The sequence below is a fragment of the Passer montanus genome, unplaced genomic scaffold, assembly GCF_014805655.1.
Source record: "Passer montanus isolate IOZ18808 unplaced genomic scaffold, ASM1480565v1 scaffold23, whole genome shotgun sequence".
Lineage (NCBI taxonomy): Eukaryota > Metazoa > Chordata > Aves > Passeriformes > Passeridae > Passer > Passer montanus.
The window spans coordinates 9668310-9695693 of record NW_024366926.1 but is presented as its reverse complement, the minus strand read 5'-3'; positions in this window follow the sequence as shown (position 1 = coordinate 9695693).

Genomic DNA, 27384 nt, shown 5'->3' with positions numbered 1-27384 from the left:
TGCCAACATAATAAATGAGGTGAGAATTTCCCTGAGAACTCTAAAAGGCCCAGTAAAAGAAAAATGCTTTCATCTCAGATAATGCCTCTTCCTTCAGGTTATGACAGTGGGCATGTCCTAAAGCTACCTCTATGGCATACAGTGGTCAAGACATAGTGGCATGTTCCAGCAGTCTACATGGCAGTGCATACTTAGCTGTTGGATCTCCTGTGGGTGGACTACACAGCCATACCCCTGGGGGCAGACTATCAAGAATGATTTGTAATAATTATTGTGACCACAAGTATGTAGGATGGCACTGAGCATTCCTTACTGTTCATGCAGAATAGAGCTGTCATAGTCCTTAGTTGGTCAGTACACTTTGAATATTATGAATCTCCTATAATAACAAATATTTCCACATGAATATTTTAAGAAACTGTTTTCCTTCGGTATTGTATGACATTTGCATAATTATCACTGAAATTTGTGGCAGATTCTAGCTATCAAGCCTGTTTACATTTCAGTGGAAAAGTATTTACTGATCCATTCAAATGTTACATTTGCATCTGTAACAGAAAATGCCTACCTCTTCAATTTGTTAATGAGAAGAATTATACGTCTGGTTAAAACTTTGTCAAAGGCAGTACCAGAATTTTCCATATCCCATTAATGTATGGGAACACTTTTTTTTCCCCTTGGAATTTCAGTTAACTCTGAGAACATGTTATTGAGAAAACTGAGTGGTGCCAGAATTTATATGAAGTATTAAACCCCAGGCTTCCGAGCCGTTGACTTATAATAGTCACGGTCTTATTTGGCTAACAAGTACAGCATTAATACAGGATTTAAAACTAGAGGAACAAAATAAATGGGACACTGTCCTGTTCTTTAAAGAGCTAAATATTTGGAGCCTCAAAAACAGTATCTGAGAGAGGAGGTGCTGAGTACCTGACTGAATTTAGTGTCAGGACACTCAGCTCTCCATTGCAGTTGTTAAACCCATGACTGATAAATGAGATGCAAACCTGCTCAGAGCAGCTCAGGTCCTGTCAAGCATATTAGCTGGGCCTCAACAGAGATCAAACAAAGCAGCATTGGTGCAAAGCTGGTTTTGAGGGACCATAATCTCAAACCTGGAGGAGCATGGTGGAGCTGTACCCAAAGGGCTCTTCAGAAGTCTGAAAAAGTCCAGATAGATTTGGTATGTCTAGGTTGGAGCTGGCATACCAGCTGTCAGCAGAGAGATTCAGCCTTTGGCTTGTGCTCTTGTGCTAACAGCACAGGAGAAGAAATCAGAGGACTTGGTTCCCTGTCAGTCCAAAGAGAGAAGCAGTGGGACACTGGCTGCAAATGAGTCCTCTGGTCCTGCTGGATGCAGAACGAAAACAATCCATTCTGTAATTACAAAATAAACTGAATTAAGAATTAGCCTGAAGAAGCAAATGTTCAAATATCAGGGTCCAGGTTGCAACCAACATGGGTCTGGCTTAGAAAAGACTAGTATTTTGGGATATGTCAGGTTCTCTTTGTCTTTGGAAACTTCCAGGTGTTCTTGAATTTCAGACTCACCCCTTAAACTAGGAAGGCTAGAGGTTTCTTTGTCATACAACTGAGCTTGACATTCCTGTTATCAGGAACTGGTGTGCTAAGTAATGCATCAGTATCTAAGAGACTTGAAATAAAACCAACACCACATCCTTCTGAGCTGATAGCCCTGCTTAGTCCAGGACTTCATGCTCTGCTGGTTGCCTTCAAATGTTTATATGATGCTTTTAACTGGATAGGTCAAAGATAGTTATCAAAATGCCCTGCTCAGTTAATAAAAAAAGGTGTGATATAATCAGAAATACTTCTCTGTTATTAAACTACTTCAGAAGACATTCTTGTTTAGGAGTTACGCTACACTGAGATGTTTGATCATTTCACCTTAGCTCACTTAACATTTAAAATTACACCTTAGGTATTTTCCTTAGTGGTTTTCAAAGTAAAAATTAACTCAAAATGTCCAAGAAGTAGATAACTAAACTGTGGAAAATGTCTTTGTAATAATTATATAGAAGGATGAAGCTACTTATTGGCTCCAAAGACCTAAGAAGTTCCTTCCTTTCATGACTCTTATTTTGTAATAATGCAGCTACATCATTCTAGCCATTCCAGCCAAGTCCAAGTGAAGCATTAGTTCTTTTCTATGCAAGAATATATACTCAAACAGTTCTTTCTGTTACCTGTGAAAAATCCTAAAATTTCATTATTTCTCTCTTGGCTAATAGGGCTTTTAAGTGCTCTTGTCACTTGCACACTATATTTTTATCTTTAATGGTGCCTATAAAATTGGATATCATTCACAAAAATTAGAATCATAGGGTCTAGGTTGTAAGGGATGTTAAAGATTATCTAGTTCCCAGCCCCCTGCCAAGGGCAGGTAACATTTCACTAGAATCAGGTTACTCAGAGTCCTAAGCTCCAGCCTTTTCCTGAAATGGATGATTCCTGTGTCCAAGTTTTCATCTCTTTCATGTCCCAGATAAGCATCTTGAGCACCTGAGACAGATCAGTATTTCTATACATGTCCAAAGATGGCTATGTGATAGCTGTGACTTGAACATGAATGAAGAAATATCAATATTTCTGGGGATTCAGCTTATTTTTACAGCAGTGTGTCAGGTCTTCAGGAAAAGCTTCTGCCAAAACCTGTCCAATAAATAAATAAATGTGCAGAGCACATTTACTTCAGATTCTTTAGTCAATAGCAGCTCTCCCCTCATGGCACAAAAATTCTGTGGAACTTAAACTCACAAAAAGAACCTCTGGTTTCTCTGGCACTCAGGGTGTTGGGCCACTGAAGCAGAATTATAACATACATAATTCAGCATGCTAAACTGCAAATGAAGAATGAATGGCATGGAAGGAGAAAAAAGTGTGAGGATGAGTTGTGCACCGTGGGTCCTGATGTGCCCGTGAAGATTAACAATGGACTCTTTGTGGGGGTGTGCCACTGAGAGTGTGACCTGAGCATGCATGAAATGGGACAGGGCACTGTCTCAGGTGCCTGCAGTACCCTTTTCAAAAAGGTGTGATAACTGCTGTCCAAAACCAGAAGGAAGCCTCCTCTGATCCAGTTGTGCTTTTATTTGTACTAGCAACCAAAGGGCCTGACAGAAGAATTCCAGGTGTTTAGAGCTTTTCTAATTATCCTAAAATTTCCTCAATAGCTTTTTATTGTAGGGGTCAAAATATATATATATATTTTGATTAATTTCTAGGGCTGGTATTAAAGACAGCAAATATATAGACCCTAAACCAGAAGATATGGGAAGAAGTTAACTTCTAAGATGAAGCAAGTGGATAGCTATTTCATCAAATGTAGGTTTTAGAGAATTAAATGGTTCAGCCATCCTCTGAGAAAGAAAATTTATGGTCAGGTTACAAAACAAGGTTTGGTTTAATTGCCTATTGTGATTTTCCCACACCCTTTGGTCACTGAAGCCAGACACGGTTCTCTGGTGCCTGAGACATCAAACCAGACATGGTCTGAGCTATCTGAGAGCAGCTGAAGCTCATTAATGGAACTTTGTGGTGCAGTTATGTTTCCTTATTTCCTTAACTAGAGAGTTACATTTAGCTCCTCAAGAGAAATGCTGAGGGTGTGGCTTATCTCTCCTGAATTGCCTAAGTCACAGGTTTCTACACCTTTGAGGAGCTGACTGACCTGGAAGTAGAAGCGAGTTTAGGTTGAAAACATACAGATTTCACAATTCAAATATTCTTTTCTTCTACTCTTGCAAGATTTTTTAAGAAATAGTTGAATACATTTATTCCAATTAGACATGAAGTTTGTATTTCTTCTGGGAAGTCTAAAGGTAGAAAACGATGAAGTGGCCAAATACAGAATAGTCATATGCTTTTAATTTTCATAGGATGCTGCTGCACATGTTCTAATATAAACTTGCCAAAATTTGACAAGTTTAATATTTACATTAAAATACTGTACTACAGTCATAATAAACAAACGAAATAAATCTGAAGATACACAATGCTTTGAATCCCCAAGTTAATGTCGTAAGCATGTATTTGTTTCACATTTTCTTTTATTTTTTTAAGAAGTTCAGTAGAATTTTAACTCAGCAGAATTTTAACTCATGTTATAAATCATCAAGTTTCTACTAAAATTATTCATGAAGAATCCTATACAAATATATAGGATATGTATATTTGTAGCTGCTATAGAATGCTCAAAACAAAATACTTAAATACAAAGGTTGCAAAAATTTAAAGATCTGAAAATAGTAAATAATTACTTCGAGCTTAGGTTCTATGATTATTATCTGTCTGTCAATGAAATGTTTATAATCTGCTACTAAAATAGAACAATTAAATTTCCCATCAAGGTGTATGTTCCATTAATTCCACACCATTTTTTTTTACTTCCACTTAATTTAGTGAATGCCATTATTTAATGTTCCCTTCTCAGGGAAGGTTCTCATCTATTCATAATGCTTCATGGAAACACTTCAACAAACTGACCTTGCACCTAAAAACTAAGACAGTTCAGTCACCTTTTCAACAAGGTCAAAAAATTCTCTTGCCCATGTGTCCTGGTGGGTCAGAGTCCAGCAGTGTATCCCAGAGCAGAAATCCCAGGTAGTCTTCTCTTGCTGAAGTGCTCCATCACCTTACTGACTGGAAAGTGATTAGTAATAATCTCTCACTTTTTACTAATTTTCCTTTTACATCAGCCCAGGTTGTGGCTAGGAAGTTATTGTGATGATATCATGCAGGCACAATAGGGATGCACCAGAATATGATATTTAGGATATAATTCCAGTGCCCTTGACAAATCATTAATTTTAAATGTCAGCAGGAATGTAACTCTGCTGTGAAATGAGGGCTACTTCTTACATATGTGTTGAACTAATTTTCTCCATTCTCTGCCTTCTCCAAGCTCAACAGAAAGTCTGTGAATCCCCTTCCCTTCAAATATAAATTGAGACGTAGACCCAGAGGCCAACATTCCTGTATTTCATTTTTCAAAACTTGCAGAGCACAAGTGCCCTGGAGGGGTGTGCTGCTCAAATGCAGACAGCAGCTTTAAAGTGCCACCTGAGGTGGAATTCTGCTGGACCACAGCCTGGGGAGCGTGCCAAGTGGAACACACTGAACTAGTGTCACCCTGACTGTGCTGCCTTCCAGCCCTTCTGCCAGCTTCCGAGGCTCCAGGAGGCATGGCATGCAGGGAATGGCAGGTCTGCTGCTCTCCTTCCCCTCCTGACTGTTGGTTCTCCCTTGATTCCTCTGTACATGGTGTCTGGACAATTCTGCAGCCTGAACTGCCCTTTTGTCTTTTCTCCAGGTGAGAAATCAAGCCCTTGGCATGAGTAGCCTCAAAGACATCTTTTTTTACAGTAAAGTAAAATTGGCCACAGAAACCTAAATGATCAAATCTACATTTCTCCCTCAGCAAAGGGGAAGAACAAGGCCAGCAGAGCCACCCCATAGAGAATGCTGCTGTCAGTGCAGTGTAGACCTGTCCCAGGGCAGCATGGACTGGCATCAGGAGCCAGAGAAACCCTGAGGAGTGGTTAAGATGGTTTAAAAGTCCACGTCTTTCCCCACGGCCAGGACTCATGCTGGTACAGTCCCAAGCTGACCACATGCTGTGTGCTTGGTTGTTTCTGTCATCCAAGAGCATTTACTCAACATGCTGATGTTTCTGTATGCTTACATCTGTGGTTGGAAAAGCGGGACATCTTGCTGTGCTGCCTGTCACCTGAACATGCAGTCCTGGTTACTCTCAGATATATGCCTGCTGCTAGGAACTTCCTCCTTGGTGACAAAGCTAACTTTGTTCAAACTTGCTCTCTCTCTCAAGGATGTCAAGTAAATTCTTCCAGAGCTTCCAGATTCTACCAAATCTCTCACTGAAGCTCTGCATTACCCGGCAAGGGATTTGTGTTCTATCCTTGCTTTATGTAGCTGTCATGGACTCTGTTTGACCTGCAAGTGGCAGTATGTGGCTTAAAATGCTTCCTTCTTCTATGGCTCTTTATCATCCAGCTCAGTGACTTTCAGAAGGAAGGATAATTGGAGCGCTGACTGAATTCCCCTGACTAGGAGCTTACTTAAACAGTCTGCTTGTCTGAATGGTGTCACACTGCTTCCTATTATTCCTAATACTGTTCAAGCATAGGAAAAGATTTTGAATTGCTTTATTTTCTCAGGCTTTTAAAATTGCTTTTTACAGTAGTCAAAAGATCTCTTTCCCTGCATGTTTTGAAAGCTTATATTTCCTATGTGAATTTTAGAATAGCACTGCGTGGCTCATTTCTACATAATGTTTGGGTGTCATCATAACTATGCCTAGAGAAATGAGTACATTCAGTCAACAAAGAAAACTTAACTTGTACACATGATTTCCTTCGCAAAGCTGGTGGTAAAATTCTCAGCAGAGATAAATTCTGCTAAAGGTTTCCTGTGTTTTATGCCAATAAAGTGGCTCAAGCTTAACTTATCAAGAAGAGAAAAATAGGTTCCTCTGCTTTCTTTTGAGAGACATCAGCCTGATTTGTTTATTTTTTGGTTGTCACCCAAACTTGAAAACAACTTCAGTGGCACCTTGCAAGCCTCTGTTGTGCAGATGGAGTAAGAAAGCAGAGTTTATACATGCTGGGTTTTATTCTGCAGTCTCAGCCATGAGTCAGCCCTCCTGAGGACTGAATGATAATCATAAATGATGCCCTTCTCTCTGCTTCCCATCCTCCCTCTGCTTTATGTGTAAAGGTGCTCTGCTTCTGCCTTGTCAGCTGCAAGTCTGGTGCTTTTTTTCACAGGCTTTAAAAATAAATCTTAAAAGAAACTATTCTGTTCTGTTTGGCTATAAAGGACACTGAAAGTTTCATATATAGCATATCATGCATAAAAATAATTGCTGGAACTGCAATGTACAAGTACTTATTGTTCCCAAGTAAAATCAAGAAATGTCACAACTAAAAAATATTACTCTGGAAAAAAAGTCCTTGCTTTGAAAAGCAGAGAAAAACAGCTATATCAGGGGAAACACAGAACACAGAGAGGGTTTTGTTTATAAGACAACCTTTTTATGGTACTCATCAGAATCCCTTTAGTACCTCATAAATATTGATTAATTTATGCTCATAACTCTTATATGAAGCATGGAAATATTCTTTTTTTCCATTTAGAGTAGGGAAAATGGGCCAAGGAACAATTAAATGCATAGCCCAACATCACAAGGCTCACCTGTAGTAGAGCAGAATACAAATGGAAATGCAGGTTTCCAGAGTCCAAGCCACACCTTTAACCATTGAATAAGGTTTCTCTCAAAGATAATTTTTGGTATCTATCACAGGGAAAAAATATCAGCCCTACTTTCAGGAAAATAAAAAGATGGGGGCATGGATGAAGTATTTTATCTGGAAGTCTCTTGAGATTCAGAAGCATTTAAATGCTTGTAAAGTTTCCAAACACTGACTTTAGATTCAGCTATGTTCATAAGGTTGCAAGGTTTTAAAAAATAAATTAAAATAGTCCATAAACAATGGGAATTACAAGAGGGGAAATCATGAGCTCAGCTATTTTTTGGCTTTGCAAATGTACACGAATATCCTATTTTTAACACCATGGATTTCCCTCTCCTGTCAGTTTCAGAGATGATGTAAAACACACTCTTCAGTAAGTACGCTGATTCATTCTCCTGCTAGGGCTGCCTAAACCCCAGTGTTGTGAACTCAGCAAAACCAGTCCTGAAGTCTAGAGATTTTTAGAAATATAAATATTTCTGGTTCAATTTTTTCCAGTAACACCAGGAGTTCTCAAGTAAGGAGAAGGCCTGCATGGTGCTGGATAGAAAGCAGCTGATGCGAGACAAAGTCACGGATCCCTTTCCTCAGTGCTCTCTGGCTGCAATTACACAGTTGTGATGTTAGGAAAGGCACAGTGAAGCGTCAGGGGGTGACACTGTGACAACTTCAAAGACAGCAGAACCTTACCTCACTTAATAGATCATGACTGCATTGCACTGTAAATACTGCTAATGCGTTTCATTTGTCTTTAATGACAAGTAACCACCTAGCAACAGGATACAAAGAGTTTGGTGTGCCTCCATCTGCATGACACTGTATCTAGTAACACATATCTCAGTATGCCTAAAGTGGGAATGGCTTTAAAACAGGATTATGTATTTTCTGGCCTATGCCCTGAGCTCTTCTTCCACTTCTAATTTTTCCTATCCTTTCCCTGCACAATAATGTTTTCAACTCTTGGTCTTTTGCAGTTGCCTACTGACTTGAAAGTTTAGTTTGAGATGCTACATAGGACTTTTGGACTGGTTACTTTCATCTCAGTAGTTTAATATTTGATATAATAAAGACTTTAAGACTTTAAGACTTCTTCTGGACCTGCAAGTAAGTGCATATCAATCAGAAGTCTCCAGGTGGATATTAATGGAGAAGTTAAGTAGAATGCAAGGTGAAAGAGAACATGTATATCTGTGTAAAAGCAGCCAGTGATGTATGTGATGGAAGCAGAGGGGGAGAAAGTTGTACCAGAAGAGTTGCAGTGTCACTAACAAAATGCTTCCTGCTATGCATTGCATGGGATGTGGTGGCTGTCCCTCGCTGGGTGCTGCAGGAATTTGCCTGACTGGCCAGTCACAGGGGTCACCAGTAATCTCTGCAGCTACATCCAACTGCATTGCTCTGCTGACCTCTCTGCTCTGCCACTTCAACTGAAACAAGCTTCAATACCAAAATGTTTCTTGCTCTAAACTCTTCTCCCAGGCATGTGTATGGTGTCACATTGCATAACACAATGTCCAACAGTCCAAGCATAAATTCGCCTTGTGCTACCAGGAGTGATGGCAGCCTACAGGTATTTCTCATGTGTGTCTGTGTGTGGCGAGAGAGACTAATAGATTAGGAAGTCTGTTCAAAAAAAAAGCTGTTTGTTCTTTCACAACAGCTCAGTACAAAGCCACTCGATGTCTGCTTGTTTTGCTTGTTTCTTCACCTACCTCTGCAAAATGCTGTTACCTGACAGTCTAGGAGGCAGAAAAGAGACTTTTAAAGTATTTTATTCCTCTGAAACCTGACAAGTCAGACTCCTGCTTGAAGATGAAGTTGTGATCAGCACTCAAGCGGAAGCTCTTTTGGAAGCAAAAGGCTCTTTTGGAGGCAAGAGGTCATGTGGCTGATTTCTTGCAGCACCAACTGCTCAAATCTTAAAATAATTAAGTAAGAAGCAGTAGATTTAATCCTACTGTGGTTTGCTTTTTTTCCCTCTGACCATCTGTGAACAGAAGTGTTTCTTCCCTCAGTGCTGAAACAAGGGAAGATTTACCAGCAGTAGAGACTACAGAAGAAATGACAAGGACTTGGGTCCTGCTGGGATGCTCATCACTTCAGCAGAAGCAGAGGTATCTGAAGAAACACAAGCAGTATCTGTTAGCTCGTGCTCTCTCTTTCAAAAAAGAGGCAAAACAAAAAGACGCAACCTGTTTTACCTCTTCTCTGAAGGGGAATAAGAAAAGACCCACAATGTTCTGCACCTGTGGGGAAGGTGGGAGGATAAGAAAAGATATTTTGTCTTGGAGAAGAATGATCATAGGCACATTGAACTGTCAGGTCTAACATTTCAGGGTGTGAGCAGCCTGGAAGAATAAACTTGCAAGGAGTTGTAAGAACATTTAAAAATGCAAGCACAAAGTGGAAAAAAAAACCCACCAAAAACAAAAAAAACCACAAACCCCTAGATGAATAATCAGGGGAAATTATCTCGAATAATAGGGGGAAATTATATCAAATACTATGGAGCTTAGCAGTAAAATGAATGGTGGAAAGAGGTAATTACTGAAAGACATGCAAATAAGCAAGAAAGAAGAGATTCATGATAAGCCTTGAAAGATTAGGAACAGAAAGCCAGTGTCTCTCACAAATATTTTTGGAAGCTTTTTTTCTTTAATTCAGTTCCATATGCCTGATCCCATCTTTAGAGTTGATGGGTTATGCCTTTTTATCAAGCATGTTTTCTCAGCTGTGCTAACAAGTTTTTGAGTGGGAATGCAGTGCTGTGTTTAAGATGGAAAATAGAAAAGCCTGCTTTTAAGACTTTTAAGCTTCCTGAAACTCCTGCTTTTTGAAAAGCCATTTGTTCCCAGATGCAATCTCTTGAAGAATAAACTAAGGCAAACTGCTTGCCGCTCCTCACTGTTTTTGATAGTCAGGAATCATGTATAGTCCTATTTGCTGAGAAGTGTTAACTGTTGCTCAGACTCTTTTTTGACAAAAATAGGATTTCTTGCAATTTGTGCATTAGCACTTCTATGCCAAAAGCATAAATAAAAACCAGGTAGTAATATATAAACTCTATATGTTTGAAAACAATAACCTTAGACTCTGCTTTAAAGCAGCTCTGAGAACCTGTTATGGTAAAGCAGATTTCTCCAAATTAGTACCTCTCTCACCACAGGTAATATTCTTTAATAGGGTCTTCAGCAAGTTATTCCCAATGCATTTGCAAAAGAGAATTTGCAGTTCATACCAACTGCTGTTCAGGGAACTTTTAGGGCATGAGGTGTACAGGGATGATAAGCAGCATTAGCTGTCACCAGAAAACCAAGTAGAAGAAACCCAAGACTTCAGCTTTATCACAGATATAGATGTGGTATTTTTGCAAGTGATAGGATGGATATTGCATCACTGCAGAGAACTCTGTTCCCAGCTAGCAGGTGTTGAAGCTGACAGTGGGTGCCTTCCTCGCTCCCATGCTCAGGGAGCAGGAGCTCTGCCAGCTGCACTATCCTGCCAGCTCCCCAGATCACAGCCTGCAGGGACTGGAGGGATGGCACAACCCAGGAAATTCATTTACAAATGCCTGAATTTCAGCTGCCTGGCTGAGGAATCAAGAACTTCTCAAGATATTTCAGTTTTCTGAACCAGGGACTCAGACAACCTTTACAAATACAAGAGAAGCACTTTAAATGCAACATACTAAAGTGAACTACAACTAGGGCTGCCATGAGATTTCCAGGAAGTCAAATTGGTACCTTCTAACTCAGGATATTTTATGATTCTAAAATATATGTTTATATAGCAGGATATCTGCTGTTAATTTTCCATGTGCTGATGTATTTTCCCTTGATTTTCTTTCTCATTAGGAGCTTACAGCTATTTTTCCTCCATATTGAGACAGCTTCAATGAATACAGATGATTCTGTCTGTTTTCCTCAGCAAGCAAAGGCCTCTTTTGTAGAATCATAAAATATTATAGAATATCCAGAGGTGGAAGAGTCATCCAGTCAGCTCCTGGCCCTGTGCAGGACAACCCCAGAAATCCCACCACCATTTCCAAAAGCTTCTTGAACTCTGTCAAATTCAATGCTGTGACCACTTCCCTGGGGAACCTGTTCCATTGCCCAATCCCCCTCTGGGTGAAGAGCTTTTTCGTAATCTCTAACTTAAGCCTCCACTGACACAACTTCAGGCCATTCCCTTGGGTCCTTTCACTGGTCACCAGAGAGAAGAGATCAGTGCCTGTCTCTTCAGTAGCTTCCAGAATATTCTCTATAATTTTACCAGTCACTGAAATGAGACTGACAGGCCTGTAGTTTCCAGGCCATCCCTTCTGGCCTTCTTGAAAATTGGGAAAATGTTTGCTAGGTTCCAGTCCACTAGGATGTGTCCAGATTCCCAAGACTTCAAAAATCATTGAGAGAGGTCTTGTGATGGCATCAGCCTGCTCTTTGCATACCCTTGGATGAATCAGATCAGATTTACATAGAGGCAACTGGAGTGGCAAATCCCACACAAGTTTGGGATTAACTAGGAGTTTATAATTTCACATTGTATTTCTTTCTGTATAATTGCTAAATTCAGTGGGATGTATTTCAGAAGAGGATAGCTCTCACAGCTGCAGCCTGAAATCTGACTCTATGAAAAGCTTTGGTATCAAACCTGATCTCGGTGAACTATGAGCAACCTGAGTACCTGAGTTACTGGGTGACTTTGGCTTTCAAGTGCAGGGTGGGATTATTGGCTGGTTGGGTATAAGCATATGAGTTTTCAAAGAAGCAGATGGAAGTGTGATGTAAAGAAAAAAAAAATGTCTGGCAAGTCAGCTATTTTGCAGTGTTTAGGGTTAAATCCTATCTTTGCTTCTGTTGAATAGCCTTAATTAGCTTCCTTAATATGCCTCCAGGAGTATTTAGGTACTAAAGGAAAACCCTTCTCTACATTGTCTTGCACCAGGGGTGCTTGTTCAGCACCAAAGGTGATAGCAAGTTATAAAATTTTGTGTCCCTTCTGATACTGGGAACCTCGAGATAAATGTGGCTTCAGACTGACCAATGGTGAGGGCATGGCACACTGTGCAGACTTCCCTTTGGGAGTGAGATTCACTGGCATGGAGGTCTTCAAGTTTTGATAGGGCTTTCTTAAAAGTAAAATAAGCTGCTTCCTTTCAAGATAAAGACAAGGATATGTTGAGGCATCGTGACTGATTCCAAGTGATAGTGACCATCAAGCTTTTCCACTATGATTAGCCAGCTGAGTTTAGGTTTATGTAGAGCACAGCACAATCCAGAAGGCCAAGAAATATGTGCAGCACAGTGTGGCACAGCTCAGCATGTGCCTGTGCCTGCTCATGGATCACAAGCTCCTTGGAATACAATAGTCCAGTTAGAATAACTGCATGTGTTCTATAGTCTTAAAGTGGATGTGAAATGTCCTAGAAGAGAACATATAGAGTTCTGGGAAAAATATGTAAATGGCTTAGTTTTCACGGCTGATTTTTCCTGGGGGAAATTTATGAGTAGTACCAGCTTTTCCAGTGCTTTCTGTGTGGAAGTGCTTATATCACAGTAATTAAAAGGCCTGTAATTGCATGGAGAGGAACATTTCCACATCATTTACACTAGCTGTGTGTTGCTGAGAAGTCACAAACAGGAACAGGACTCAGGCAGCTGTGCTGGTAATTCCCAAAAAAAACCTACATAAGATCCATCTTCTCTGCATTGCTTAACCCTAGCAGAGCAGAAACTGCTTTCAGGAATGAGAGGACTATTTTCCCTGTTCACTTCAGTGATCTTAATCAGTATGGACACTGCCAAGGAACAACACTCAATTGGTGCCAAATCTGGGCTGTGAGAAACAGACCTCAGCCCACTTGGAAAGCTCCACAGCCTGCCACTTCCAGGCTTGCAGATGCCTGGGATGAACTGTCTGGTCTGGCAATGCCTCCTTTCTCCCTCTTTTGGTAGTGTGTAGTGTGCTCTTCACACCCTGAAGGGGCCCTTGCAGCTGCTGCTCCCAAGAGGGAAATGCTTTTCCTATGCTGCTGGAGCTTTCCTGAGCCACAGAGGATCTCCCTTTGTAGCCCAAGCCATGAGGGACCAAAGTAGACCAAACTTAAAAACTGGCAGTGTGTAATACAGGCTTCTTCTTCAAGTTCTGACCATTTAGGCCAAGAGAATGAAAGAAAAAATGTTATGTATGTCTTTTTTGTCTCTTTTCCTCTGCTGTGCAAGCCCACATCATAAGAATAAGTCTGGGCTGTGCAGAACCAGGTGGTAAAATTCCTATTGATTTCAAGAGAGCCTAGGTTTTACTTCAGAAATAAACTGCAGAGCTGTGCAATAAATTAATTCAGCATCCCAGACACAAACACATACATTTTACTGTTTAAATTTTCCTACTCTGAGTGTATAGTTGTGCTATGGGAGCGTAAATTATTCCAGTGTTTGCTACTTGTTATTGAAAATCAGATGCCAGACTTAATCTGCCTAAACTCCCAAAGTAGTGACGCATAATTCAAATACAAATTGTGTGCAAAAATGTGCAAGATGACTGGAAGTAGCTTCAGTCAAGTACGTGCCTGGGGTTCAGTAATGGATACCACGTTACCCTTGCCAGTTCATTGCTGTCTGTGCTTTCCTCATGCATACAGCCTTGATTTACATTTTTACCTAATGGTAGGCCCATTCCTTTCTTCCCAAAATACGGAGAAGGGAACTGAAATGAAAAATTAAAATAATTGTCTAATTTTGTACCAGCAGAAGGTTCTTTGGCATAGATTTGCAGTGAAGCAGGCATTATTGACAGCTTTGTCAAGTTTCCCATATGGACAGTTTATGCTGATTGCCAGGCAGTTACAAATAATTGAAGTTAAAATCTCTGTAGCTTGTCTGACAAGGGTGAAATGAGAAATATGTATATGTTTGATTTCAGGAAGTTTATCATTTATGGTGCTGGTTTGCCTCTCCAAGGAAGTAACAGGTTGTCTTCCATCACCAAACAGCACTAATTTGGCACTGCCAGAAATGATCACAAAGTGACTTTCATAAAAGATCAAACAGTGCAGCCTGAAGAAAGCTGGTAATGTCAGGAAAAATGGAGCAAACCCTTCTGTTCAGTATGTGTTGAGCAAGAGTCCCTTTCACCTGTCTTTGCTGTCCTACAATCTCATTTTCAATATGCAATAAAAACAGTTGTAAGGAAAGAGAAGCTTGCCAGCCTGACAGCTAGACATCTTTTTTTATGGTGAAGATGTCTGTGGCAGTAAAAATCTGTTTATTAAAGTCTCTGAATATGTGTAATTATAGGGTACTCTGTGATAAATAAAGATGAAGTTAGGCATGAAATAAATGGTATTTTAGATGCTTGCGGCAGTTGTTAAGACACCTCAAAAGCATCTTAGTTCACATTGGTAATGTATTAACAAAAAAGACTTTCCTTGATGACAAAAATTGACAAAATTACCAATGATCAAATCCAACAAGCAGAATCACCGCAGTCATTATTCCTGAATTTTTGTGTGTATGACAAGATTTGCATTGTATATTTTATATGTTTGCAATACTAACACAGTCAATAGGGGCAGGACCAAGAATCTACTGATAACTGATGTGTGTTGTAATTATGCTGGGTCTGGTTTTTGTCCAGTGATAAGATTCCTGTGTTTATATAATTTAGACACCTGAAAAGAAAAATGGGAGTTTGGAACCTCAAGAACTGAGGGAGTTTCTCTTTCTGCTGATTCATGGAAAATAATAGGGCTGAAGGTTGAGAGGTTATCTAGTCCATCCTCCTAAATCAGTGTAAGCTCAGTGCCTTTTGTGCAGCCTCTGAGGAACCAGGAGTAGATGAAGAGGATTTACATATTCCAAGGCTACTCTCATGCCCATTCTTCAGTGCTCTTTTTTTAGATTAGCTGCAGTAGTCTTTTCTACACCAGTGCTCATGACCTTTTCTTCTTCCTCCATAAGGTTTATTAGGGGAGAAAGAAAACTCCAGAAGCACCTACTGTTCTTGAAAAAGAAGAACTCACAGTGGATCTTTTCAGTGAAAATGAACACAGAATCTTGGGTTTATTCACCTTCAGTCAATAGCTTTGCCCACATGTCAGAATGGTGCATTTATGGACTGTCACAACTTGTTGCCCTTGTTAGAGGCCTTTAGGATTTCTGGTTTTCTGCAAGAAATAGGAACTTTTTATCTTCATTGACATAGAAGCAGTCAGTGAAGCTCAGTCTCATGCCTCACTAGGAAATTTTAATGAGAGTCCATACTAGGAGAGTCCACCTCCCAGTTATACCATTATGGTGCGTTTGCTTACTTTGGGAATGTTCTATCTGAAAGTAAATCTCTGAAGTATTTATGGTTGTTGCTTAACTTTAGGAAGATGTAGAACAGTGTTAGGTCAGGTATAGAAAAATATGATGGCATATTCTGCATTTCTGTCTGGCTAGAGACATATTACCTTTAGTTTGTTCTGTTTGTTCTGATAGAAAAACTGAAAATCATGAAACTGAGAAAAATATTATCTCATTTGCCAGGCTTGTGTTTCCCTTCTCAACCCCTTACAATTGTATTGATTCTATTGAGCTGATGTATTTAAGAAGTTAAAATTACTTCTGAGTTTTGATACTGCTCAGTTCTTTGTTTCATCTTACAAAAAATGTTGGAGTTTAATGCATGTGTTATGGATGTATGATACCTTCAGTAGGAATTGCTTCAACTAGGGCTATGTAGGATTTACTTTGAACAGGAAATTCTAGGAGATTCTCTACAATCTAAAACTACGTGTAGTAAATAATAGTAATATTTCTTTTATGCCTACAGTCGGGATCTCCCCTTCTCCTTGCAAACCTTGTCCTGGAGCATTTATTCCAGTAAATTTTGACCATGACTTACTGAAACCAGTGAAAAGTTTTTTCAGTGGCACAGCAGGGCTGTGGTAAAACTGTCTTTAAACTACTCTTGTTTTGTGTCTCCTTGTTGTTGCGCTTAGCATTCTCATTGTCACATCCTAAGCTTACACAGAATTCTCTTTTTGCAATAGAAGTACTGCCTTCCACTAGGATTCCCAGAGCTGAATTTGCCCCATAACCTCAGCGTGCTCTCAGAGTGAGTGTGATTTCCTTCTGAAAACATTGATTGTCCTGAAAATATCATTCAAATATCTAAAAACCTACTTGTCAGTTTCTTAGAAGACGAGCAGTGATGTAGATCTCCAGAGTTCATCCCCTGGTTGCTGCCAGAGTTCAACACCCAAACACCCTGAATAGCTGTACCAGATTGATGTTTGTATATGAAACTAGTGAACATTTATAGCACCAGCACATAAAATATCACACTGTATCTTTTCCTCTTCCTCACAAGTATAAATAGTTTAGAGTATCTTAAAAGTCATTAAAGATGCAGAGAACTAACAGACATAGTTTTAATTAAAAAAATAATGGTCATTTAAAAAAAGTTCCCCTTGCAAATCTATTAGATCAAATCCTCCAGTCTCACACTTCTGCATCCCAACATTTTATCTTAGTGTCATCACTTTCCACATAAATGGCAACAACCAAGTGTGTCATCCTTAATAGCTACGAGGAATTTCTCCCTTTCTGACTCTGAAATTTGCTTGTGAAGAGCTGGAATTAAATTCTCATCCACCAAGTGTTCTGTCTTTCAAAATAACTAAGTTTTCATTTACCCACAGATTAACTCATGAGTGTATCATCCTCAGGACAGATAAGGCTTTAATGTCAAAGAATTAAATCATTAATCTCTCTTGCAAAGTAATTTCCAGAACTCTTTGGGGTTTTCCTAATTTTTATCAATTTATGTCCGCATTTTATATTTCATGTGTCCTCTTTTTTCTCTTCCCTAAAACTTTGTACATCTTTATCTGCTGATTGTAATTTCTTCCTTGTCTTTTCTTCACTTTTTGCTTCTTTGAGGAAATCAATTCTCAATTTTTTTAATTAATTATCCTAGCACTGTCTTTATATTGGGCACGACCTTTGAGATTTTACAGTTTTGGCTGATTTAATTGGCCAAGTGACACCCTCCTCCTGTTTACTGAATTCCTCTCCTTGCTGTAGAATCCCATTTGTTACATCTGGGTGACAGAGCTCTCTCAGCTGCAAACCATGTCAGAAGAGCTTTTTCTTTCTTATCACTCACTTCTTTAATTCAAAAAAAATTCTATTAATTAGTTTTTAAATCATAAGTTTGAGTATCTCTGTGTAGTCTCATTCTTATCTCTCAGTGCTTTACACTGAGGCTGTCCTCAATTAGGTTGTGATGGCTATTTATATCACTCTGGAATGTTCATCTCCAATTATAAATCTGTACAAAAGGCCAAGTCTGAATTTACATGGCGCATACTTCACCATTTCTCATAATATAACTGACTGAAGTATGATCAAAGAAATTAAGAGAGTCTTGTGAAGACAATTTAAGATTTTCGTGAAGTTACTGAGGCTCTTTTAAAGTGATGAAATCAGGATTTGATTCCAGAATGGGAATTTTACATTAGGTTTGGTATCATATCTGTCAGCCTGTGAATTTTTCTATTATACAGAATAGAAATAAAACCAGATCTCTTAACATCATTGCAACTAGTTTACAAAAAGATTTTTGCTCCTCTATAAAGATATAAATTTTAATATTTGTCTTGGGATTGTATTTTTCCTAGCTACCTAAGCTGGAAAAACCCCCACCTCTCTCTTTTGTCCCAGCTGAGTACCCATTAACTTCAGGTGAATTTCATATAGTCAGTCTTTCCAATAAAATATTTATTTTTAATTGCAAATCTTGTTTTTAAATACAGTACAAGGAAATAGCATGCTACATTTTATGTAATAAGCTTCTGGGTAAAAGGTAGATGCAATCAATAGATTGAACACAAATGAAATCTAGGTAAAGATATGTGAGGATATTTTTCTACTGTCATCCTTTCTTTCTCTTTCCTTCTTTCACTCTGTCTTCTTCTAACTTCTTCTCCAAATATATTGTAAGCCAGATTGAAAGATCCCAATCAATGCCTCAGTAAGTGCCTTATGTCTGAATAAGTTAAAGTTTACGTTTTAAAGTTTATGAAATACCTTACTTTGTCTGTATATTGTTTTAAAATTTGCCAAGTACATTATTCTACCTTATTGTTCTAAAGTTTGCAAGTAAATGTTTGTCACTGAAGCTTCTGAGAATGTTGTTGTTTCTCCCACACACCACCCAGAGTGAATCAAACAACCTTCCCCTAAACCTACTGAGCAGACCAGGGCATAACAAGGTGTTCCAACCCTGTCATTCACCATATGATCCACCCACAGATGCTTTTTTCCTGCTCTTTTAATGGGTTGGAATATATTCTTCAGTCAGATTCTGTTATGGAGGCTGATTTCAGGATTTCTACAGCAATCTAAAAATATCTACTGCACAAAATTTTAGCTAGAAAACTGCTTGTTTCTGAACCCTTATTTTGCTTGGGCACTCTATAGAGCTGGTTTTCTCATCTATGTCAAGACCAGCAGTGAAATACCTATGGAAAAGCAGTGCCTCCAACCCTAAGTCCATTTTATCCATTCTTTTCCCTGTTTGAGACTGTGTGCATCCTTGATTAGTCTCAGGGTGGGGAAATTAGTCTAACTTAAGTTGCAGTAACTGGAAAGCCCCAACCAATGGTTGATTTTAGTGCCTAATGTAATTTGGATTACACCAGTGATGAATTTAATGCAAGTTTAACAAACACAGTCCAACTATAAAAATGTCTTGTATAAAGCTGAAAATCCTTTCACCCAGTTCATTAAACAACCTCCATAGTGGAGAGTAGTTCAGTGACACTTTTTCCCCATTTGTAAACATTTGCTTCTTGCTTTAAAATTCCCAGTTATAATGCATCCAATTGTAGATCTTATCTACAGTCCAGGGTGAACTGTACAATAACACCCTTTAAACACTGCAGTGTCTTCCCTCTAAGCACTACTCTCTGGACTGGTTCTATTGTGAAAGCTCGTGCAAGGGCTAGGACTGTTTTCTTCAACACTTTTCACTACATCACAGAATCTCTCTCCTGCTTTCCTGCTAAACAGGACCCTGTCTGGGCTAGCATTGGCACTGAAGATAACTGATTCTAATGAGGCACCATAAACCTGTGTAGAATTCTTCCAACAGCAGAACTGTCTGGGAGTTCAGGCTTCTTCATAGTAGCCCCAAAAATATTTGACTTTCTAAAGGTTTATAGTTCTTGAAATTATAGCCTTCATGTGAACAATATTGTTCTATGAATGGCAGAAAAAACCAGCAGCTGCACTAATCACCCTCTTATTTCTTATTTTCCAAGTCAATATTTCTCAGGCAGTATGTTGTGGTCACTGGGGATCAAAGAGGAGGAGTCAGAAATCTTGACATCAAGTCTATTATCCACCTTGGTGTGACTGATGTCCTGTCAGCAGTTAAAAGTAGTTCTTATCCTGGCTTGTGTAAACTGCAAAAGGAGATTCATCTGCAAAAGGTTTAAGGAACACAACTTTAGAGTTTGTATAGAAAATAACAGTTTCCTGAAAACTGGTGAAGTGTTCACACTCTAAACTTGAAGTCTCATATAGGATTCATGGAGATGAAGAATCTGATGTTAATTGTGAATTTTTATCTCAAACATCCTGTTGAAAATGCCTGTTTTGAAGGAACAACACGTGTATTTTCCTTTTCTCTGTGAAGACCTATAATGTTTTGACTCAGTATAGTTGACTGGATCAACACACTTGCAAGTCTTGCAAGTTTTTCATGACTTTTCATCCTTTCATTAGTTTACAGCTCAGGGTGGAAACTTTCATCAATAGTTGCCAGCATTTTAATTCTGATTCCTGCATCAAAACTAATCAATCCCCTTTATAAATCTACCCACACCTTTTGTTTTCCTGTCAGCAGATAGCAGAACAGAACTGAGGGAAATAAATTTAAACAGACCTGAGGGAAAGAAGTTCAGTGTGAGTGATTATTATGTCTTTCTTTCCATTGTCCTTGTCTCTATCCTTTGCATGGAAAAGCAAATGGATTGTGAGACTAGGAGGAACTGAGAAGAAAAGCTGTCCCTTTTTGCTTGGTGAAGGAGAGAGTAGCAGGTGTGAAGCATTATGTATCCAGCCTACTGTTCCCATTTACCAGCACATTTCAGCTTGGAATGCACTGTGTTCATTTTGTACTTACATCTGCAATTGATGCACAGATCCTGTAGAGCATTGCCTTGAGAAAATAAATCCTCTTCTATTCCTCTAATGGTGCATTTGGTTTCCTTTATTTGGCCTCAGTTTATTTAAAACTTTCTGAGCATTGAATCTTTAGTGTGCAAATAACCTCAGGCAGTCCAATCTATTGGGAAGAACATCTCCAGTTCGTTATTGTTTTTTCTGAAATGGCACACATGGAAACCCAGACAGCGAAAAATATCAATGCATAATAACTGATTATTATGTAATTGTGTATATCATAAAGAGGGCAGTGTGCTATGTACTCTTAGTTTCCATTTCCACTGTAGTATCTTGAGGCACATCTCTTCTTTCAGTAGTATACTTGTTTATAGAAGCAGTAACTCCCTGACAGATAAATGGTGCTGTCATCATTTTAACAACTTCATAGTCATGTCCTATGTGCAGTATTGGGGCAGGATTTCAAACTGCTTTTTTTATCCACATGTGTTTCTCTTGTTGTGGATATCTGTGTTTGTGGGAGTAGCTAATACAAACAGATTGGCAGCATTTTGATAGTTTTTGCACTGATCTCCCTTCAGTTTTGTAGGAGTCTGCCTACGAGTGGTTCAGTGCAAAGCAAAAGCTGACTGTAGATTTAAGTATTACTTACTCTGTATTTTTAGTAGTGAATGCACAGTGTGATCATCTGTCTGAAACAGGCAAAAGAAAAATGAATTCCAAGGAAGAAAAGAGCAAACTGTGCCATATAGGAGGCCATTCCAAATCGATTTTCTCTAAAGACAAATACAGCAAAATTCTTCTTTTTTTACTTGTGTGAAACAAAATGTGAGCCTGCATACTACTGAGCTTTTTTGCTTTTCCACATCCAGCTCCCTAGTGGCAAATGTAGTTTAAGTGTTCGGTGCAGTGGGTTAAGCTCTGTCAGTACCTCTCAATAGAATCACAAAATTATTGAGGTTGGAAGACACCTCTATGCTCATCAAGTCCAACCATTAATCTAGCACCACTATGTTCACCACTAAAGCATATTGAGTGCTGCATACAGCCAAGCTGCCCTGTCCCAAAGGCAATAAACTTCAAGCATATCTGGAGTTTCAAGGGGTCTCAGGGAGTGCTGATATTGTGTTGGCTTACCTCCCTAGGTGTTACATTTGCAGGAAGTTTGATTTTCTTTACGTACTCTTTCTTTAGCTCCTTTGGGGCACCTAGTAAAGTGTATTGGGAGTCTGAAACAAGACCCTAGAAACACATCATTCTATTAGCTGAGCACCCTCGTTCTGTTGAGGAGAAAAAGATGCTTTGAATGAAGATATCCTACGTGAGACAGGTCAGAAGCAGAGAAGATCAGGTAGAATCTGCAGGATGGGCAACTATAGCCCTGAATACAGATCTTAGTTTTGACTGACTTGTGTTCCATTAAGAGAAGTTTTGAGGCATTTCAGAGTCCATAGCTGGTCTTAGCCATGGGGACAACTGAGAGAGAGGAGGTCATTGCTGTTGTGCAGGGATAGCTCCTGCTTGTTTACTGAGAACATCTGTGTCTGCTTCAACTCTCAGCCTGTCTTTATAGGAGAGGTGCTTCAGCCCTCTGATCAGCTCTCTGGCCTCCTCAGAGCTCACTCCACCACGTCCATGTCCTTCCTGTGCTGGGCACCCCAGAGCTGATGCAGCCCTGCAGGTGGGGTCTCACCAGGGCAGAGCAGAGCAGAGGAGCAGAATCCCCTCCCTCCCCTGCTGCCCACGCTGCTCTGGTGGCTCAGGTTTGGCTCTCTGGGCTGTGAGTGCACATTGCTGGGTCATGTCCATCCTGTCACCCACCAGCACCCCAAGTCCTTCTCAGCAGGGCTGCTCTGATCTGTTCCTCCCCCAGCCTGTGCTGGTGCTGGGGATTGCCTCAGCCCAGGTGCAGCATTGTGCTCTTGGCCTTGTTGAATCTCATGGAATTCATATGGATCCATGTCCCTCTGGATGACATTTCATCCCTCAGGCATGTCAACCATACCACTAACCTTGGTGTTGGGAATTTTAATTTAATTCAGTCTCTTGAATAGTAATTTATTCAGCTGGGACTAAATTAAAATTAAAAATACCTAAAAAGGTATTGACTGTACTTTTGTCCATAAAAAACTGTTATATTTCTCTTAAACTATGACAGTACAGTGCATTTTTGCAAATGAAATTTATGCTCCTTTCTAAGCTGGATTCTTTTGGATAGACATAGAGAGATTTGGGATTTCTTCAAATGGAATAAAATTGTACCTGAAAATATTGTCTCGAGCTAGAACACAAGCTGAGTTAGAAAATAGAATATTTTCCAAATAGTGTGATTAAACTTTAATTAAATAAAACAAAGAAGGAAGTTCCAAGTGTAATATACAACATTAAATTAGCAACACGTCTGGCAAGGATACAGTATATTCTGGAATATCTTTGCAATTGTCAACTATTTAAATTGTTGTTTCATTATCAGCAAGGTAAAGAGAAGTGACATAGGATCAGAAGGTTGACAGAAAAGAGTAAGGGTGAAAAGAGATAGGAGAGAAAAGTGAGTTATGTAGCAGCAAGACAAAGGAAGGAGGCCTCCACCCATTCATCTAACTACACAGCAGCTTGAAAAAATAAACTCAAGCTGTTACTGGCTGCCTGTTACTGGCATCATCAGTGGCCTTTGAAGACATGAGGGAGAAAGCAGAAAAGCTGTCGTGCATCATCCTGTGCTGTACCAATTCATATCTGCTGCTGAGGACAGCTCAGCTGGCAGTGGCAGCTGCCTTGGTGGTGAAGAGGTGCTGCCTTATGCCTCTGCCCCTCAAGGCTGGCAAAAGGAGCTGTACAACAGTGAGTGTGTGACCCCAGGTGTGCTGGAAGAAGGAACTTCCTTTTCACTGAGAGCAAAGTTACCTTCTCCTGCATTTAACCAGGCTCATGCAAATGGGGGGGTTTTGAAGCTTGCGGTGAAAATAGGTCATTGTAGGGAACAGCTACTATGTCAGCTCTGTGATGCTGTTTCTCTCAGAGTTACTTTTCAAACAGGGGATGAGAGAAGCAGAAGAGCATCCTGCTCCTGCAGGATATGATCAATTTTGTCATCACACAACTTTTTCCTTATTAATGTCTTTGGTAAACTTACTTACAAAGTAGTAGTAAAAGTGAATGTTCAGTGTATGGTTTGAATTGCAGTACAGTCAAACCACTGCTTTTTTTTTAGCAGATTTGCAGCTACTTTTCAAGTGTTAACGTCAAAGGTTCAAGTCAAGTGCCAGAAAGCAGATATTCAACACACATATTGGGCATTTTGTAGGCTCTGCAAAGGCAGATGTAGCAGTATCAGGCAGAGCTGACCAGAGAAGATCCTGCTAGCATGCTCTGAACCTTCTTTGAGCAGGTCTGCCAGCTGCTCCTCCCATCCACTCTGTCCTGCCTCCTTTGGGGCAGTGGTTGTCCTTTGTCATGTGCTTCTGGTGTCCTGTGAGATCCCAGAGTCACAGAACCTCAGAACAGCCTGAGTTGGAAGGGACCCACAAGGATCATGGAGTCCTACTCCTGGCCCTGCACAGGACACACCAAGAGTCACACCATGTCTGAATGTATTGTTCAAGAGCTTCTTGAGCTCTGTCAGCCTTGCTGCTGTGACCACTTCCCTGGAGAGCCTGTTCCAGTGCCTAACAGACCTCTGGGGGAAGCACCTTTTTCTGATATCCAATAACCTTTTTTCTAATTTTCAATTTCAGTTTTCTAGTATCTAATAAACTAAACCTCTTCTGACACAATTTCAGGCCATTCCCTCAGGTCCTGTCATTGGTCACCACAGAGATCAGTGCCTACCCCTCCTCTTGCCCTCATGAGGGAGTTGTAGACTGCAATAAGGTCTCCCCTTATAATAGTCTCCTATTCTTCAGGCTGAACAAACCAAGTGACCTCAGCTGCTCTTCATAAGGCTTCTCCTCAAGGCCCTTCACCATCTTCACTGCCATCCTTTGGATGCTCTGTAACAGCTTAATGTCTTTTTTATGTTGTGCTCCCCAAAACTGCCCCCAGCACTCGAGGTGAGCCCACCCCAGCTCAGAGCAGAGTGGGACAATCCCTCCCTTGCCTGGCTGGTGATGCTGTGCCTGATGCCCCCCAGGACAGGGCATCCTGGCTGCCAGGGCACTGCTGACTCACATTCGATTTGGCATCCACCAGGATCCCCAGGTCCCTTTCCACAGTTGTGCTTTCCATCATCTCATTCCCAGTCTGTCCAAACACCCAGGGTTGCCCCATCCCAGGTGCAAAATCCAGCTTTCCTTTTTTGAACTTCATATCATGGGACTGTTAGAGATATAACTGTGCTACATCTGGAGTTTTGGAGGAAGTCAGGGTAGGTAAGCAAACTCCAACTCCAGCACTTTCATTTAGGGGTATTATCACCTCTTATCTCTAAGCTATATTAAATCTAAGGGCCTCTCTGCCTTATCTGCTGCCAAATAAAAAGGGAGTCCAGATATTCTGGCAAGGTTTATAGGCATGCTGTCGGATAAAATCTGAAGAAATACAGGCACAAAAAGACTGCAGACATCATATTACTAGCCCTTCTTTTTATGAAGTTGCTTTACTGGAGAAAATGGTTTATTTTAGGTAATAAACTATCTTTTCTCTGTCTCTGTGTGTTGCAGGCAGACAGTGGTAGCTGTAAATGCCATCCTCTTCCTTCCAGTGACTTAGCAGAAAGGCAGCATGTCTGCCAGGCAAGTACAATAGAAGAAATTGCTAAGATGGTTTTGAAACATTGAACCTGTAATGGAAATGCTTCTGCAAGTCCTTTAGCACTACCTTCCTGCTTCACTCGAATAAATTCATATAATTCAAGTCTGCTCCTGTATATTGTGCCCAGTGATTGTACCAGCAGGTCTTTGCTACCTGCCTACATCCATTTTTAGCTGCAGTACCTTTCTATTTTGAGTTGGTTTTTCAAGTGGGAAACAGTCTCATGAGAAGCTACAGCAATCTGAAAGAGCAGTAAGTTAGTTAGCAGTCATGAGATGCTGCTGGGAAGAAATGTAATCCCCACAATTGAAATATGCAAAATGCAGCCCTGCTGTTTTGATCAGAAAATAATCTTTCAATTCTGATTATGCTCCATTCAGACAGCAGGTCACCAGGCAGGGCTGCAGTTTTGTGTTAGCAGAAGGCAGAAATAAACAAAGCCAAATATTTTACCACACTATTTCCCACTGCTTTTTTAACAGATCTCCATAGGTTTGCTACAGTATGGCTGCTGGAATCACCCAGGCATTTAAGCCAGTCCTATAAACCTGTTCAAGGAAACAGAGTAGACCAGATGTATTTTTTCATACCTTTTGCACTTAGTTGCCTAATAGTAAATAGGATTTGCCACCTATTTTTATCTGATTATATAAACTGAGCTTGGTAGTACTGCTAGGCACTGATTTAAAGCTGAGATAGTCAAGGTCACAAATCCACCATTTACTTGTGAGGTCTGTCAAGTGTTGAGGCATATTTATGGGAAAGTGCGGGAGGAAGTTTGTGCATTTCCAGTGACTCGCTCAGACTGTCGGTCAAGGTGCTTTGAACACAAAATTAATTTTATGTTACTTTTAATCCCATCATTTCTGCCAGGGCTGTAGGGTTTGTTTCTCAGATAAGGTTTTGAAACAAGCAGCTATACCAAGGGGAAAACGTGTGAGGTGTTTGCATTTTTCTGAGACCATTGACCTCCCAGGCTCCCTGTCAGTCACACCAATGGAAGTGTGCAAGGAATTAACCCTGGTTCAAATTTCCATCATACTTTGTAGACTTTTTTTTAATGAAACCTGGAAGCTGCTTAGCCTCAAATATCTTAATGAACTGGAAAAAGCAAATGCACCTTCTAATTGATTATGGAAAAAATGGTATGATAAGCATCTCTGTGGTTTTTTTTTTTTTTAAAGAGTAAGATTGATGGTCAACTTTTAAATGGAAAGAGCTGGCTGAGTCAGACCAGCTTTGATGCCAAGTTCTATAATGGAAGGAGAAGATACTATCTGTTCCAAAGTATTACAACTTTATTCCTAAATTGACAACACTGTGCACATGGGTGAAATCCATGTTTCCCATCAGGACTATATAATAGGAGTCAAGATGTGGTTTTGTCAGGATGGTGGAGTAGGAGTTTTAGGAGCAAAATGGCTCTTTGCATACTTGAATAAATAATAAATATCCAACTGACCTAAAGCGAAGAAGGTATTCATACCACAGAGCATGTTCACTCTGGGAGAAGAAGTGCAATTAATTTAATTTCAGCTAAAAGTATTTAACTAACCAATAGTTAATAGTTAATTACAGCCCACTTAAAACACTGTAGGAGACATTGGCATGTAGCTATACCTGATAGGCAGTGATCTAATACAATATCTTTCAGCTGTATACAGCATCCAACCACAAATTGGGATTTTTAATTTCAGTGTTCAATTTGGTAGGAGAAAAGTGGTCAACAATTCTAGCAATGTAATTTCCCTTTCATTATATGAAAAGGAGTCAGGCATAACCAGTACTAGCACTCTCAGGACAGCTATGGGCACTGTCCTACAAGAGCAGCTAATTCAGTTCCAGCCCCAGTTCTGATTGTTAAGTTCAGCTGTCAGCATTAACTGGGAAAAAAACCCATAATCTTTGAGTGGAAGCTGGAGCACAATATATACCCTCTGATATTCACTTCAATTTTTTTTTCTGGAAATTGGAATTGAACTGGGCCAATAACAGCAAAAATCAGATTTTTGTTTAAGAAATTGCTATAAATGGAGGTGTAAAGTACTGGGCATATACATTTTTAAATAGGTAAGGACTGTGCTTGAAAGAGCATGTAAGAAGGGGCTGGGATCTCCCTTGGCATACTGCTCTTGGCAAAGCACAGATGGAGCTCTGTGACTCAG